This window comes from Lontra canadensis, unplaced genomic scaffold (assembly GCF_010015895.1).
Source record: "Lontra canadensis isolate GAN:19392208 unplaced genomic scaffold, GSC_riverotter_1.0 scaffold109, whole genome shotgun sequence".
Classification (NCBI taxonomy): Eukaryota; Metazoa; Chordata; class Mammalia; order Carnivora; family Mustelidae; genus Lontra; species Lontra canadensis.
The window spans coordinates 4,818,958-4,837,415 of NW_022631103.1; positions in this window are offsets into that span (position 1 = coordinate 4,818,958).

Consider the following 18,458-nt stretch of genomic DNA (forward strand, 5'->3'; position numbering starts at 1 on the left):
TCATACTTTTTTTCCCCCTAAGAAACATACAGGACCCAAGCCAGTGATCGTCATGACTAACGGAGGACTTCGGGTAAAAAGAGTAACAGCAGGCTGATTTCAGAACAGAGTGCAAACATGGCCAAGTTTCTTTTCCTTTTTAAAACCCCTCCCATAGTTCTGGTGAAACTATCATGTGATCATGTCACATACTGGTAAGATAGGCCAGTTTTGGGCCCTACATTAATTTGCTAGGTTTGCCATAATGAAGTACGATAAACTGGGGGATGAAACAACAGAAATTTATTATTTTACAATTCTGGGGGCTGGAAGTCCAAAAAGGTGTCAGTGGGGTTGGTGCCTTCTGACGGTGGTGTGGGAGAATCTGTTCCATGCTTGTGTCTTCTTGCTTTTGGTGGTTTACTGACAATATTTGGCATTCCTTGGCTGGTAAACTTAAGCCTCTATGTTTGCCCATGTAGTGTTCTCCCCATGTGCACACCTGAACCCACTCTACTCCAGGATAATGTCACTAATTGCCTGTGCAATCATCCTGGTTCCATATTAGCTCCTATTTTTTTTTAAAGATTTTATTTATTTATTTGACAGAAATCACAAATAGGCAAAGAAGCAGGCAGGTGGTGGGGAGCAGGACCCTGGGACCCTGGGACCATGATCGAGCCGAAGGCAGAGGCTTTAACCCACTGAGCCACCCAGGCTCCCCATAAGTTCCCATTTTAATATACTGAGGGTTAGGATTTCAACTTGAAGGGGATAGAGTTTGCTATCAACTGAATGTTTGTGGCCCCCCCAAATATTCATGTTTTCCTAATCCCCAATGTGATGGCATCTGAGATGGGGCCTTTAGAAGATAATTAGGTTTAAGTGAGGTCATAAGGGCAGGCCCTCATGACGGAAGTAGTTCCCTTGAAAGGATAAGGAAGTGAAGGGATGCATACTCCCTTTCTCTCAGCCCTGCAAGGGTACTCTTGGAACTGAATTGGCTGGCTCCTTGATATTGGACTTCCCAGACTTCAGAACTGTGAGAAATGAGCGGTTGTTATTTATGTTATTTAGTCTGTGGTATTTTTGTTATAGCACTAAGATACAATTCAACCCAGTGCAAACCCTAATTGCTTGGGCTCCAAACCTGGCTCTGCCCTTAGTATGGTGTTACTTCCAGCAATCTGTACCTTTATTTCTTTGTGGATAATACCAAGACCTACTATAATGGAAGATCAAAAGGAATTACCAAACGTTTAGAACAGTGTTTGGTATCTGGTAAGAATTTGTTGTTGTTAGCCTTACTTCTTTAATATAATATGCACACCCTTTATTCTGGCCCCCTTGATTTGGTTTTTGCCCATTTCTCCACCCTTGTCTCTGCCCTCTCTCCCTGTCTCTCACCACCTAACTGAAGCGTCCCCACATTACCTGCAATTCCTTAAAACTTCCATAAATTTTATCCCTTAGGCCTTTGCAGAGATGGTTGTGTTTGCTTGAAATATCTTCCTCATGGCCTGTTTCTAACTTTGAAGGTAAAGTCAAATGTTACCAGCTCTGTGAAGCTATCTATTCTCAATATCCCCAGGCAGGTAGGTGTGCTCTCTTCAGTAAACCAGCAGTCTTACCGCCCACAACTCTTCACTATAATTACTGGTTCGAGATCTTTCTCCCCTGCTGAGTTGCCCTTGTTGATGGTGAGTGCTATGTCTTATTCATTACGTGGCCAGTTCTAAGCACAGTGCTGATTCCTAGTACGTGATCATAAACACATGTTGGATAATTTGTAATAGTATAATAATGATAATGTTAAGTAACCACAATTTAATGAAGGATGGCATCTTCTGTTTATTTAAGGTTTACTATGTGCCAGTCACTGAGGGAGGCACTCATTTAATTTCAATAATGATCCTATAAGGGGTATATTATTTTATTTGTTCTGCTGATGTGGAATCTGGTCTTGAGTGCTGGATTATACAGGAGTATTGGTGGTCAGTGGCAGAAACTCCACTAAAACAAATTTTAGCAAAAGGCGTTTTTGTCATGAAACCCAAGTGCAGAAAGGAATAGCCCTCTGACACAGTCAGGGACATGGAGGAAAATTCTCCTTTTCTAACTGTTGTTTCTACTTCTCTCTGTGCATCAACATTGTTTATTCTTTTTTCCACTATACACTGCTATTTTCTGATCCCAAGGCCACTGGAAGGACAGTCACCCATAACAATTCATGAGTTTACATCATTTCCATTCAAGAGACCAGTACACCCAGTATCCAGAAGGTTACAAAACATAGGAATCTGGTAGAGATTAAACAGAAAGGAGGTTGAATAACTTGCCCAAGTCTTATAGCAAATAAATGGCAGAGCAGTGGTGAAAATTCATATCTGTGTGACTCTAAAGCATTATATCTTCTCTTGGAACATGGGTTTTTAACCTTTGTAGTGTAATACAAGAGGCCTGGAAAAATGTGGTTGGATTAAAAGGTTCTAGAGAATGACCACAGAGAAACTTGAGACCACAGAAAGACCTTTCTGGCCACTTCTACCCCAGATTGTTAGGAACCTTACTTGCTTTTAGTTTTGAACATCTCTAAATCATAGAATCTCAAGGTTGAAAGGATCCTCACAAGTCACCTTGTCTAATCATTCCTCCACCCAGCCAGATGGAGCATGGATACTCTTCGTAACATGCTTGCCTAGTGATTCTGAAGCTCTCAGAGAAGCTGTGGTAGAAGAATTCAGAACATTGACTCTGAAGCCAGAAGGCTTGGGTTCAAATCTCAACCTTGTCTTTGACTATTGTGTGTCTTTGGGCAGTGGGTTTAGCATTCATGCCTAGCATCTTAATCTGTGAAAGGATGATAAGAATTACATCATTCTGTTTTTCAAAGCATTATTTATTGTGTACTTATTATATGCAGGCTCTCTTTTTAGTGTTTTATTTTTACCAACACATTTATCATCACAATAATTCTATGAGGCTGGGAGTATTGTTTTCAATTAAGGAAACTGAGGTAGAGGAGACTTAATTACCTTGTCCCAGGTCGCCCAGTTAGTGGCAAGGCTGGGATTTAAGCCCATGCAGTCTGCCTACAAAGCTTATGCACTATCCACCATGCTATAATACCTGTCTACTGTATGGAGAAGAACAAGTGAGAAAACAAACCTAAAACTGGTCCTGGCACACTCTATATTCTCAGTATCAGTGCTATTGCTACCCTCTTCCAAGTTCCAATCTACTTAATGCCAACCACCAAGCCTGATGCCATAAACTCCTCCATTCTGAAATGCTTGTGGGAAACTCCATTTCCTAATATGGCTTCATGCCCTGGAAGAAGAATTTGTGTAGATGTAGGACTTTTCACTGCCCAGTACCCCCACCAGCTACTAAGCATAGCTTGATTAAGACAATGCTGCATTTTTGTAGGAGAGATAAGAAAGTAGTTGAGAAAAGGAATGCTTCTTGATAGTGCCCTAAAAAGGCCTCCATTGATTTTATGGTAAAATTTACTATATTAGTAGCATGGACATATCTATATCTATTAAATATTTACTGGGCTTAATTTTAAGGCCCCAGCACAAGTTGCTGAGGATACAATGATGAATCAGATTTGAATGATCCTCTCCAAATTACCAATAGGAGAGTTAAAGTTTATTCATTAATAATCATAATCCATGACTAGGTAGATTAATATTATCAAAATGTCTATACTGCCCAAAGCAATCTACAGATTTAATACAATCTCTATCAAAATTCCATGTAATATTTCACAAAATAGAACAAACAATACTAAAATTTGTAAGGAACCACAAAAGCCTCCAAATAAATAAAGCAGTCTTGAGAAAGCAAAACAAATCTGGAGGCATTGTGCTTCCTAATTTCAAACTATATTACAAAACTATAGTAATAAAAACTGTATGATATTGGCATAAAAACTGACTCATAGATTAATGGAACAGAACAGAAAGTCAGAAATAAACCCATGGTAAGTTAATATGTGACAAAGGAGTCAAGAATGTACAATGGGGAAAAAAACAGTCTCTTCGATAAGTAATGTTGAAAAACCTGGACAGCCACATGCAAAAGAATGAAACAAGACCACTGTCTTACGCCATGCACAAAAATCAACTCAAAGTGTTTAAAGATTTGCATATGAGACCCAAGACCATAAAAATCCTAGAAGAAAAAAATTGGCAGTAATCTCCTTCATATTGGTCTTGGCAGTATTTTTTTTGGATCTGACCTCAAAAGCAAGAGCAACAAAGCAAAAATGAACAAGTGGGACCATATAAGACCAGAAAGCTCTGCATGGCAAAAGAAACCATGAACAAAATGAAAAGGCAACCTACTGAATGGAAATATTTGCAAATCATATATTTGATATGAGAGTCACATCCAAAATACACAAATAACTCATAAAATCTCAATAGCAACCCCACCCCAATAATCCAATTAAAAATGGGCAGGGGTTTCTGAATAGACCTTTTTTTTTTTTTTCCCAAAAAAGATACACAGATGACTACGTATGTGAACAGGTATTTCACCGCACTCATCATCAGGGGCATGCAAATCAAACCCACAGTGTGGTATCTCCTCATATCTATCAGAATGGCTAGCATCAAAAAAGAAAAGAAATACCAAGTGTTGGCAGGGATGTAGAGAAAAAAGAATCCTCATGCACTGTTAGTGGGAATGCAAATTGGTGCAGCCACTATGTATGTATGTATGTATGTATGTATGTAGGTTCCTCAAAACATTTAAATAAAAAAAATAAAAAAAAAATTAAAATAGAGCTACCATATGATCCAGCAGTTCCACTACCAAATATTTATCCAAAGAAATGAAAATGCTAACTCAAAAGATAAATACACTCTCATGTTCATTATAGCATTCTTTACAATAACCAAGACATGGAAACAATCTAAGTGTCCATTGATGGATAAGTGGATAAAGAAACTATTATATATTTATAAAATGAAATATTATTCAACCATAAAAAGGGAAATCTTTTTTTTTTTTTAAGATTTTATTTACTTATTTGACAGAGAGAGAGAACACAACTTGGCAGAGAGGCAGGCAGAGAGACAGGGGGAAGCAGGCTCCCTGCTGAGCAGAGAGCCCGACATGGGACTCGATCCCAGGATCCTGAGATCATGACCTGAGCTGAAGGCAGAGGCCTAACCCACTGAGCCACCCAGGCGCCCACAACTATAAAAAGGGAAATCTTGCCATTCGCAAAGCCATGACTGGATCTTGAGGGCATTATCTAAGTGAAATAAGTCAGAGGGAAAGACAAATATGGTATGATTTCACTTACCTGTGGAATCTGATAAACAAAAGGCAAAACTCATAGGTACAGAAAATTAGTGGTTGCCAGAGGTAGGGGGTGGGGAATGGGTAAAATGGGTGAAGGAGTTCAAAAGGTACAAGCTTTCAGTTATAAAATAAATGAGTCATGGGGATGTAATGTACAGCATAGTGACTATAGTTAATAATAATGGATTATGTATTTGAAAGTTACTAAGAGACTAGATCTTTTCAAAAAGATTTTATTTATTTGAGAGTGAGATAGAGAGATCATGAGCATGAGGGGAGGAGGAGAGGGAGAAGCAAGCTCTCCACTGAGCAGGGAGCCCAGTGTGAGACTCGATCCCGAGACCCTGGGATCATGACCTGAGCTGAAGACACATGCTTAACTGACTGAGCCACCCAGGAGCCCATTAACCCTTAGGAGTTCTCACCACAAAAAGGAAATTTTTTAGCTGGGTGTTGATGGATATTAACTAGACTTACTGTGGTGATTATTTCACAATGTTGACAAATACTAAATCATATGTTATACACCTGAAACAAATGTAATATGTTAATATTAAAGGGGATATAAAGTAAGGGGGGTATGAAGTAAGGGGATATAAAGTATGGGGAATATAAAGTAAGAAGGAGTAATAGATAAATATAAAAATTTGAAGAAAAGAACAATATCTTCAGAATAGTGGGATTGGTATTATGGAAGATTTCGACTTTTTAAAGGTAGGTAGTAACTTGACACGCGAAAAGGGGAGAGACAATGTTCTAAGCAGAGGGAGTGGTAATAAAAAAAGAAAAAAAAGAAATTGTAAGATGTGGTCAAGGGATTGTGTTTAGTTCCATTCAGGCAATGGTGGAAAACAAAATTTGGATAGTAGGTTGGGCCCAGATTGTTGAAGATACTGTGTATTCAATTAAAATGCATATATTATTTTTTATTTGGACAGAGAGATATGGATTCTACTTTAGAATATGAATGAAGTGACCTCACCCATAGTGTTGCTCATGAGAGTCCAAGTTATGCTGTGGTTAGAGACCATGCCTAAAGCTCTGTGGCTTAAGAAAAGAAAAGTTTATTTTTATTCATGCACATTCTGCTCTAGATTTGGGCAGTTCTCAAGGACAATTACCTCTATGTGTTGGTTCAGCAATCTGGTCTCTGTAGACCCCACGGCACCTCATTTCAACACATACTTGTGTGATGACTGTGGCAAAAAGGAAGAAAGTTGTGGAAGGTTACCCACCTGGAACTAAGTGCTTTGTTCTAGAAACCACATATGTACTGCTTCTGCTTAAGCCCATTGGGCAGATGAGGACCATGGCCTACATCATAAAAAAGGGGACAGGGAAGTATGGTCACTATATGCCTGAGAAGAGAGAAGTAGATACTGATGAGCCCTAGTAATGTCTACCACATCCACACTTACAGAAAAAATTACTATGATTCAGAACAAGATTGTATTTACAAACAAAATTAAGATATGTAAGATTTCTAATATACTACTAACAGAAATTTTCCCATCTGTTGCATTTACCACTTTCAAATGCAGGAAATGTTGTTGACGGTTTATCTACCCACAGCACATAATGAAAGAAAGATATCTACTTATTTCTGTCATCTGCCTGTTATTATCTCTAGAGTAGCATGAATTGGTATACATTGCATGCGATGTAGGCTCTGCCAAGACACAGCTGATACGTCCTTCGGCTTCAGCTGCAAGCTGCAGTCTAACCAGTATAGACCAGAGCTTCCAGAGGAACACCCCCTCATCAGAGCATGATGAGAGAGAAACCCATGTTTAAAGAACTAAGGGCACCGACTTGATGAGTATACACACAGTGGTCTACATGTGATATTAACATGTTACATGGTCTTAAAGATAGTATTTTTACACAGAGTGGAATGTAGAACTGGTAGGATTTGATTAAAAGTGTCTGAGCTTTGGAGTCAGAGATAAGTTAGAAGCCTAACTCTGTTTCTTCTTCTGTGTCAGTTTCTTCATTTTAAAAATGACATTGCTGGGGCACCCAGGTGGCTCAGTAGGTTAAGCATCCACCTCTCGATCTCAGGGTGGTGAGTTCAAGCCCTACGTCGAAATGGCATTGCTAACATTAGAGCTGTCAAAGATGTATTAATTATCATAGCTAAAATGGTGAACCAGGTGTATGTCAAGTGTTTCACATGTGATACTCTAGTGTACCTGTCCATCCATCTATCAGTCAACCGTCTATCATTAACATGTATAGGACATTGATTCAGTTCCTGTGTCGCGGGAGGGAGTGTTTCACACTGAGATTTAGAAGTATCCAATGAACTGAGACTGAGGTGTTGGGTTTGCATGAGGGATTTTTCCAGGGTTGGAGAAGAGTTGTGGAAGGAGAAAAGTGACTTGGTTTTATGTGACTATGTAGGACTGAGCCTGAAATAGGAGAGACCTTATGGTGTTTATCTGAATTTGGGTATCCCACCCATGTAGTCCACATCTGCACATAACTAGAAACAAATGATCAAAGAGATAGTGTAGGGAGACTCCAAGGCACAGAGACACAAGCAGCATCTGTTTGGTAAGCAGATGACAAAGTGTGACACAAAAGAAAAAAGAGAGGATGTTTCTCTCCACTTTGGTGTGAACACTAACAATTAGAAGGCAGGTCTGCTAGAGTCTCTTGGGGGTGTGATGCTTTCAGTGCACTGGACCATAGCATCTTTGGCCAGTAATTAACATTCTCCTGGAGGACACCCTCATCTCTGACAGGGGTGAGATGCTGTGCTCCTCAACTGGCTTTCTTACCAGATACCAAATCCTCAAGGGAAAAAAGAAAACAACAGTAAAGTGTGAGTGTGTTTATGAGAAGGTTTGTATTACCCACTAGGATCCTCTGAAATTTATGGGAAGCTGTGTCTTTATTATCAGATCTGTAGACTCTAATCCGAGGTCTGACATGTAGGGGCTCAGAAAATCCTTTATCAAAGAAAGAAAGAAGGAATGAAGAATTTTCTCAATCCTGGTGGGACGGTATTAGCATTCTTGTGCAAGACTGTCCAGAATATTGCAGGACATTTAGCCACTTTAACCCCTGAACCCTTGATTCTAGGAGTGTACTCCATTCAATATAACAATCAAAACATAGTCATTCATCCATTTATCTCTTTTTAAAAAAAGATTTATTAATTTATTTGAGAGAGAGAGGGGAGGAGCAGAGGGAGAGGGAGAAGCAGACTCCCTGCTGAGCAGTGAGCCCGACTAGGGGCTTGAGACTCAAGATTGTGACCTGAGCGTAAGTCAGATACTTAGCCGACTGATGCACCCAGGCTCCCCATGGCCTTCATCCATTTCAGATTCTCATTGTGGGGATGCTGTTCTTGGATTAAAAATCATTGATCTACTGGGACTCAACATTTCTGTGCAGCTTTAGAATCAATATTCCTGTGGGAACTCATTGGGTCTCCATAGAACAGGACCTTTCTTCTTTCTGTATGCTCAGTACATCGGGACTGAGATTTTTCTCTTGCTTCCTTTGCTTTGTACTTCCGGAATCTCCTAGGAAAGAACTCCACTTGCCACCCCAGTGTGCTGGTCCAGGGCAATGAGTCTGCCAAGTTCAGCCTAGTAATCTGAGAAACTGATCCTGGCTGCTAACTTCTCTGACCAGAAGCTTCTCTGTGTTGCATTCGAACTGGTAGAGATTTTGAAAAGAGAAGTCAGACAGGAGTCAGAATATCAGCTTTGTTAATGGTCCAATAGATATTAAAGATCACGGCTCTTTGGCAAAAGTAGATTTAGGATATTTTCTCTATCCTAGGCCATTATCCAACCTAGAACCTTATAGATTTTGGCTGGAATAGTGAATGTGTGCATGGGAAAAGCAAGGTGGAACAGGAGAGAAAGATGCCTGTCGGAATCATTTGTTTCTCCTATACTTGGAAACATCTGCCTCCTGAAACTCCCAACAGCAGAAGTGCCAGTTCTAATATACACCATTAGGTGGCAGTAAAACAGAAATGTCTGCAAAGAAAGCAGAAATCCCTTCAGAATTATAATAAGTTTTATAGACCAAGACAACTGCAGTTGTAAAACATTATGGTGTATCAATTGGCATATTTGCTGATCAAATCTTTACAAGGTTCGAATAGGCTTATAAATCCTGGGTTTTCTAGTTTGGCCTATTCATGCTTCATGCTTCTGTTTAAGACATTTAGGGAGGCGGGAAATCCAACAAATGGTTGAAATACCAAAGCAATATGCCACTGACAATTTGTTTTCCTGTGATTGAGGCAAAATATATATGCCTCGATTAGAAGCACTACCCAAACAAGCAGAATCTGCTACATTCAAAGATGAGCTCATTTCTCATGCAAAGCACAGCCCGGGCTGGAGAGAACCAACAGCTAAATCGTTTTGCTACTTGATTTTTATAAGTGAGTTCCAATTCCTTTACTATTCCCACAAGAGTCTTTTTATACAAGGATGTTTCCATTTTTTTTAAAAAGTGGCTATTGGCTGATGATAAAATCAGGTTTTATGTTAAATGCATAAAATCACAGGGCAGGAGGTGATATCAAAACACCCCTTTTATTAAGGTTGTTGGTCTTATGTGAATGGTCGAGAAGAGGAGTGGACTGGTTTATGACTGTCAACATTTAAGAATGGGGAAACTGAGGCCTAGGTGTTAAGCAACTTGCCCAAAGACGTATGACCCATGAGTGATTTAGCCAGACTGCGAAACCAGATTTCCCATTAGGCATTGGATGGGCTGTGACACTGATTACTTTTAGGGACCTGTTCAAGATTTTTGGCTACCCAAGCATGCCAAACAGCTAAGCTTCTCTCTGCTTTGTGTTTATAGATGTGCCCACCAACCATTTTTTTTTTTTAAGAGAAATTGAAATTCCTTGCAAAGATCACCTTTGTCGTATGGTAGCTGCTTATCATGCGTGTACAGATAAGGATCTTGTCTCTGACCAGTTAGTTCCTACAGATTCTGCCTTAGGAAACATCTCTCAGCTTCTTCCTTAAAGCTAATGCCTCTATGCCCTTTGTTCTATCTAGAATCCTCTGCCTCTATGCTCATTTGGCTAAATTCTGTTGAGAATGAGTTTAGGGGCCCTTTGACATGTTCCCCAGATTCCCTCCCTAGGCACTTTTGCTCATGGAGGAACAACCGTTTGTTATCACTGCCTGAACATCCATTAGATACAGGGCAGAGACCACATCTGTTTTGCTAGTAGTTATATGCATGAAAGTGCTTGGCACAGAGGAGGTATTCAATAATTATTGTGTGATGGAATAGACTGAGCCTATCCTACTTTTGCACAGTGATGCTTTTTTTGAAGAGGAAATATTTATTCAAGAATTCAAAAATCTTGGAGTATAAAAATGTACTATATATTACACATTATATATTACATATACTTATGATCATTTTAAATGACTGTATTTTAATTTATCTGCATAATACTATATATGTATGTGTGTGTGTGTGTGTATATATATATATATATATATATACATATATATATATACCTAAGTATGTACGTATGTACCTATGTATGTATCTGTGTATTTATTAAGTATGTATAGACTTAATTGTTTTGCTGTAGTGAAAGAGAAATTAATGATTATTGACCTTGGTTATGTGCTGGGTACATTGTTAGGTCTTCATGTATATTGATACTATTTAATTGTCAAATATAAGCAGTTCAAGTGATGAAATTAGGGCTGAGAAAATTGGATAACCTGTCATGCCTCCATAATATAGGAAAGCTGGATTTTTACCCAGATCTACCTTCCTCAGAAGTTAATGGTATCTCTATTCTCCAGAAGGGACTAGGGCTCGGGGGGCAGGGATCACTTTGCTGAGGTAAGACAGCTAGTCAATGGCAAAGCCGAGTGGTAGAATCTGGAAATTTAGGCCTTTTCCTCCCCCTTCTGCATCAGACTTTCTATTCTGAATAATGAGAAAAGGTAAGAATTCATTTTCATTCAACTGGAGTAATTTGGCAGATTTCAAGATTTCATGAAGCCCAGATTTTCCATTGGTTCTGTTTACATTGAGAAATGTATTCATTTGGCAACTGCCTGGGACCCATGTGAACATCTGCTAACTTGTGGAATTAGCTAGTTCACAGATTCCTTGGTCTTCCTGACTTGAGCTCCTGCAGAAGTTCAGGATTGGGAAACACAGATTTTGTAATCCATTTGTTTGCATGTAAAAATGCATTTTCAGCTCTCCCACTCCTTAGCGATTCTCTTCTAAGCCATCTTGCTGTGCATTTGTCAAGGAAATTTGCCATTTTCAACTTGGAGACAACAATTCAAGTTAGAGAAAGCTAAGCACCAGAATTCATTGAAAAAAAAAATTGAAACAGCTTAAAAAATGAGAATGGCTATATTTGCTCTGTAACAAACAGGGCATTAAAAAATCAATAATAAGAACAACTAATGGTGATAATGTCTTCCCTGACTCATAGGGATATTTAAGAGTAAAATGATGTAATTGATGGGAAACACTTTGAAAAATAAAAGCACCATGCAGTACAAGACATTACGATTATTATACGAGTATCCCGAAGCACAGCTATAAGTGAGCCTTATCTCCCTCAGGACCAGATGTCATCACTGATAAATCATTGGTGTAATTCCCAGCATACAAAGGATGTCTGCAGGGCTCCAGGCTCTTGTACTTGCTGTTATGATCTCTCTATCATGGTGTTCAGGGGATGTGGCCAAGGGCAAGTCACAACCTCTCTGAGCCTTTGTTCCCATATCTTTGAGCTGGGAATTCATATTATCATAAATGGCTACCATCTACTGAGCAATTCTACGTCCAAGATACAAAGCATCTTAGGTTTATGATTTCATGTAATGTTTATGGCCCTATGAAGTGCCTTATTTTATAGCTGAGGAAAATGAAGGACAGAGCAGAGAAAGGTCCAAGCCTAGATCACAGAGCTAGAATAACATGAGGTGTCTGTGGACACCCACAGACCTTAAGTTTAGGTATGCTGGGTAGTGGATTGTGTAGATTTGACTCTCCAGCTTGCTGACCTCTATCCCTTCTTTTTTGGAGAATTGCCCCTCCAGCAGAACATATTCCACAGTGCTCTGATAGGTCTGCTAATCATTCCACATACCTCTTCCTGTCACCATAGGGTAAAAGTATGACCATTCCTAACAGTCACAATAATTCACTCCAGTCTCATTAATTGACTCAAGGAGTAGGTAAAGAATGAAAGCTTGGGTAATCAGAATCCCTAGGATTTATATATACAAGAGTGGAAAGAGAGACACCTTTAACAAGGTGTCAATCATATTGGAATAATCTCTCATTTATTCTGAATCATCCAAAAAAATTAACATTTTTCTAGCTATTAAAGTACATACATACAAAAGGCCCAAACTTATTTTGATAATGCCTTGATTTAAACCTAAAATATCTTTTACTCTATCATAGCTCTTGGCAACAGAATTCTGATTATGACTGTATATCTACCTGATAATCTAGGTCATAGTTGTCCCTATCATAATAGCACACTTGATCATGTTTCTAATTAAATTGTATATTTTTCCAATTAGATGGTAAGGTCTGTGAGGATGGGTAACATGCTGTCATAATGTTAACAATAATCCCGTATGAGTTTCTAGTTCTTAGCCCAGTACCTGGCATCCAGTGTCAACTAAAGGCCTGACATGAATGCATGTATAAGTCGGCCCAAATAATTATAAAATGAACCTGAATAATTGTAATGCAATTCAATTACTAATGTTTTAGAGGCTACTGAAATATGTCTGATCGGCCTTTTGCTGAGCCCCAGGTAACGAAGGTATTTGTCTGTGTTGCTGCCTCTGGCTGTGGGCTTTATTTAGGTAGTATGTAGAAAGGGAAGAGAGATCTCAAGTATCCTATAGATCCTGACTGTGTCCCTTAATATTTGTGTGACCTTGAGCATACCTCTTCATACCTCTGACCTTCCCTCTCTTCCTCTGCAAAATGGAAATCTGATAAGTTATCCTAAAAATGTGTGATGAGGATTAATTGAGATAAGGCCATAAAAATCACCTACTAGGTGAACAACAAGCACTTTTGTCTTTTTATTTTTTTTTTTTTTTAAGAGAGAGAGAGAGAGAGTGTGTGCACACATACGTGAGCACGGGGAGGGGGTGCAGAGGAAGATGGAGATAATCTCAAGCAGTTTCCCTGCTGAGTGCAGAACCCCACCTCATGACCCTGAGATCATGACCTGAGCCGTAATCAAGAGTTGGATGCTTAAATGACTGAGTCAGCCCGGAGTCCACAACAAACACATTTTTAATGAGATTTTAGAGGAATTGGAAACTGAGTGCTGAAGTGTGCAGAGTAAGTACGTGAACGCTTGAGCTGGCTTCAGTGAAAGACGTGCACGGGGAAAGGAAGACGTCCCACAGAAGGATTTTCAGTGTGGTCTCCTCTCTGCAGTTAAATGAGTACCCTGAGGCCAAGGCCCGCTTGAGAATAAGGAGAAGTTTCTTCTACAGTGTGGAAGGACCAGAGCTTGCTTGGAGAGCAAAGGATGTTTCTTCTTCAGTGACTTAACGAAATGAATGCTCATGCACAAACACTTTTAGAGCCCTTCTGGCTTCAGCATGTGCAAACCCTGAAAACACTTCTAGGGACCCAAATCCAGACAACTCCGTAAGAAATCAAGCTGTTGCTAAGTCTTAACATGTTTCCTTTTCCGACTCACATCTATACTGTTCATCAAAGATCAAGGAAGATAGGTGCTAGGAAAACCATTTGGGAAGTGGGAGATCCTTAGGTCTGGTTATTTACCTAAATAGGTAACTACTGGCAATGTGTTCACAGTAGAGGGTGGCAGTTAGGAATAAGGCCTGGAAATCCCACGGACAGAGATCAGATCTTTCTGTCTGTACTAGTTTTGTGAGTTTGCACCATTGCTCAACCTCCCTAAGCCTCATTACACTCCTCTATATATTGGGTGTAAAAATACCTACTTGGCATTATTAAAGAAAAACCCAGAAACTGCTACCTAGGACTTAATTGACTGCTGCTCTTGTAAAGTATTTTTGTACAAGGACAGGTTATGTCTGTGTTTCCAGTAGCTAGCAGGACCACCTGTGTGTGACTCTTTAGCTTTATTGGATACTTCCAGAGGTTTTCCAGAGTTGTGCAACCGACTGATTCTCTCAGCAGCGGAGAATGAGAGTTCGTGTAGCTCCACATACTCACCAACAATTGGCGTGGTCAGAATTTTAATTTCAGGGCACCTGGGTGGCTCAGTGGGTTAAAGCCTCTGTCTTCAGCTCAGGTCATGATCCCAGGGTCCTGGGATCGAGCCCCGCATCGGGCTCTCTGCTCAGCAGGGAGCCTGCTTCTCTCTCTCTCTGCCTGCCTCTCTGCCTACTTGTGACCTCTCTCTTTGTCAAATAAGTAAATAAAATAAAAAAAAATGTAATTTCTACCTGTTCTATTGGATATGTAGTGCTATTATAATTTCAATTTGCATTTCTCTAATGCCTAACAAAGTTGAGTACCTTTTCATATGCTTATTGTCATGTCTCCTTTTATGAAATGAAACTTTTTCAAGTTTCTTAAAAAATTATTTTTTTAAATTATTTTTAAAATTCTGGATATGGATTCTTTGCTGTAAATATGTTGGCAAATATATTCTACTCTGTGGTTGGACCTTTTACTCTTTAAATGCTGTTTTTGGCTTATAAAATACTTAAGTTTTATATGGTGTTATTTATAACATTTTCTCTTATGTTGTTGATTTTGTGTCCTGTTTAATCTTTGTTTACCTTCAGGTCATAAAGATATTATCTCTTTTCCTAGAAGTTTTAATGTTCTACTTTTTATGTTTAGATCTACATTTCATGGGCAATAGTTTTTGTTGTTAGGAAGGGTTCAAGACTTACTTTTTCCATAATAATTTCCAGCTGACCTGGTACCATTTATTGCAAAGTGCATTATTTCCTTACTGCACTGTGAATTATCTGTCTAGATCAAGGGACCACCTAAGTATAGGTTTAATTTTGAATACTCTCTAGTCTTCTATTGTTGAATTTATCTAGCTACATGTCAGTACTACCAATACTACAATGTGTTAATTAGTGTAGATTTAAATGAGTCTTTGTATTTGGTAGGTGAATCGTCTAGCATTTTCTTTCTCAAGACACTATTTTTAGTCTTTTGTATTCTACATGACTTTTACAATCAGCTAATCAATTTTTACAAAAACAAATAGCTGATTCAACCGGAGATGTTGAATGGGGTAATATTGATTCCAGTGAACCACTTTTAAGGGAATTAACATTTTTATAGTAGGAATTTTCTAATACTTAAACATGGTATATTCCTCCTTTCATTTTGGTTTTCTTTAATTTCTCTAATGAATGTCTTATAGTTGTGAGTACAGAAGTCTTGCATGGCACATTTTTCATTATTTTTCCTAAGTATTTCATGTCTTTGATGTTACTGTAAATGGCATTTTAAAAATACTGTTTTGTTTTCACTGATTGAAAGGGTTACATGCACCCCAGTGTTTATAGCAGCATTATCAAATAGCCAAATTATGGAAACACGGATAAATGGATAAAGATGTGATGTGTGTGTGCATGTGTGTGTGTGTGTGTACACAAAGTAATATTACTCAGCCATAAAAATTGAATGAAATCTTGCCATTTACAATGACATGGATGGAGCTAGAGAGTATTATGCTAGCCAAAATAAGTCAGAATGACAAATACCATATGATTTTACACATATGTGGAATTTAAAAAACAATACAGATGAACACAGATGGGAAAGGGTGAGAGAGGGAGAGAAAGAGAGAGGCAAACCAGAACCAGAAAACAGACTTTAACTGTAAAGAACAAACAGGGCTACTGGAGGGGAGGTGAGTGGGGGGACGGGCTAAATGGGTGATGGGTATTAAGGAAGGCACTTGCTGTGATAAGTACTCGGTGTTCTGAGTGATGAGTCATTGAAAACTATACCTGGAACTAATATTATACCATATGTTAACTAAGTAGAATTTAAATAAAAACTTACAAAATGAAAAAAATGCTATTTTATACTTGTTATTGCTATACAAAAACATTTCCTATTAACCTTGTTAATTTCATTGGTTACTTTTTTTTTTTAAAGATTTATTTATTTGACAGACAGAGATTACAAGTAGGCAGAGAGGCAGGCAGAGAGAGAGGAGGAAGCAGGCTCCCCACTGAGCAGAGAGCCGGATGCGGGGCTCGATCCCAGGACCCTGGGATCATGACCTGAGCCGAAGGCAGAGGCTTTAACCCACTGAGCCACCCAGGTGCCCCTCATTGGTTACTTTTAATTGTATATTCTTTTAGATTGTCTTTTGCATACAATCATGTCATCTGTGAATAAGAACATTTTAATTTCTTCTACCCGTTCTTAATTTTTCTTCTTCCCTTATTTTACCAGTCAAGTCCTCACTACAATTTTGAATAGAAACATTAGTATCGAGCATGGTTTTTTAAAAGATTTTGTATATTTATTTGACAAAGAGAGACACAGCAAGAGAGGAAACACACGCAGGAGGAGTGGGAGAGGGAGAAGCAGGCTTCCCACTCAGGAGAGAGCTTGATTCGGGTCTCGATACCAGGCCCCTGGGATCATGACCTGAGCCGAAGGCAGACACTTAATGACTGAGCCACCCAGGCTCCCCTCAAACATGTTTTTTATTCCCAGTTTCATGGAGAAAGTTTTCAAGATTTCACAATTTAGTGTGATAATTGATATGTTTTTAAAGGATAATACATATCCAATGAAGAAAGTTCACTCTATTCCAAGTTTGCTAGGAATTTTTAGAATGAAAAGTGTTAGGTTTTATCAAATGTTTTCATCTACTGAGATTGTCATGATTCTATTCTTCATTCTATTAATATACTGAGTTACATGGATTGAACTTTGAGTGCTAACCCAACCAGGGATTTTTATTTCTGGAATAAACCCTAACTGGTCTTGGGAACAATCATGTTTACATATGCTAGATTGGACTGGTTAATTTTTAATTCTTATTGTTGTTTAGGATTTTTACATGTTCTTGAGAACAATTTTCTGACATTTTCCTTTTTTGTACTGTTCTTGCTAGATTGTTGAATCAAAGTCATGCTGGTCTCATAAAGTTAAATTCTCTTTACTATTATTTGGAAAAATGTCTAAGATTGGTAGTTCTTCCTTAAATATATGAAAGAACTAACCACTTAGGCTTTCTGAGCCTCGAGACTTCTACATTTGGTAGATTTTTTTTTTTAAGGATTTTATTTATTTGTTTGAGAGAGAGCGAGATCACGAGCAGAGGGGAGGGGTAGAGGGAGAAGCAGAATCTGTGCTGAGCAGGGACCATGATACAAGACTCGATTGCAGGACCACGATATCATGACCTGAGACAAACGCAGAAGCTTAACCAATGGAGCCACCCAGGCACAATTGGTAGATTGTTTTAATTGGAGGTTTAACTTTTTAAATAGATATAGCTCATACAAATTTTCTGTTTATTCTTATGTCAATTTAAGCAAGTTTTGCTTTTTTAAGGAATTTGGCGATTTTATTTAAATTTTAAAAATTTAAAATTTTGTCAGAAAGTTATTCAGAATATCCTCTTATCCTTCTTTCTTTTTTTAAAGATATATTTGTAAAATATATTATGAAATGATCTTTTTCATAACTGTTTATCATCTCTATCTCTTTATCTCTCTCTTCATGCTAAGTCTTGCTAGGAATTTATTCACTTTGTTATTCTAATGATCAATTTACTTTGTTCACTTTCTCTATTATATTTTTTCCATTTCATTATTTGTTGCTTTTTAAAAACTTTTCCATCCTTCTACTGTTTGAATTAATTACTTTAAATGTTGGATTTGGGATATTTAAAATTTCCTTACTAATAATGTGCATTTAAGGCTACACATTTTCCTCTAATCTTATATTTCAGCACTATCCTGCAAGTTTTGATATGTTTTATTGTAATTTAATGCAAAATATTTTCTAATTTCCATTTTTATTCTGTCTTAATAATCATTTAGAAATATTTTCCATAAATTTTGGTTTTAGGGATTTTTTTTTTTGCCTTAACTATTTATTTTTTATTTATTTTTTTATTTTCAGCACAACAGTATTCCTTGTTTTTGCACCACACC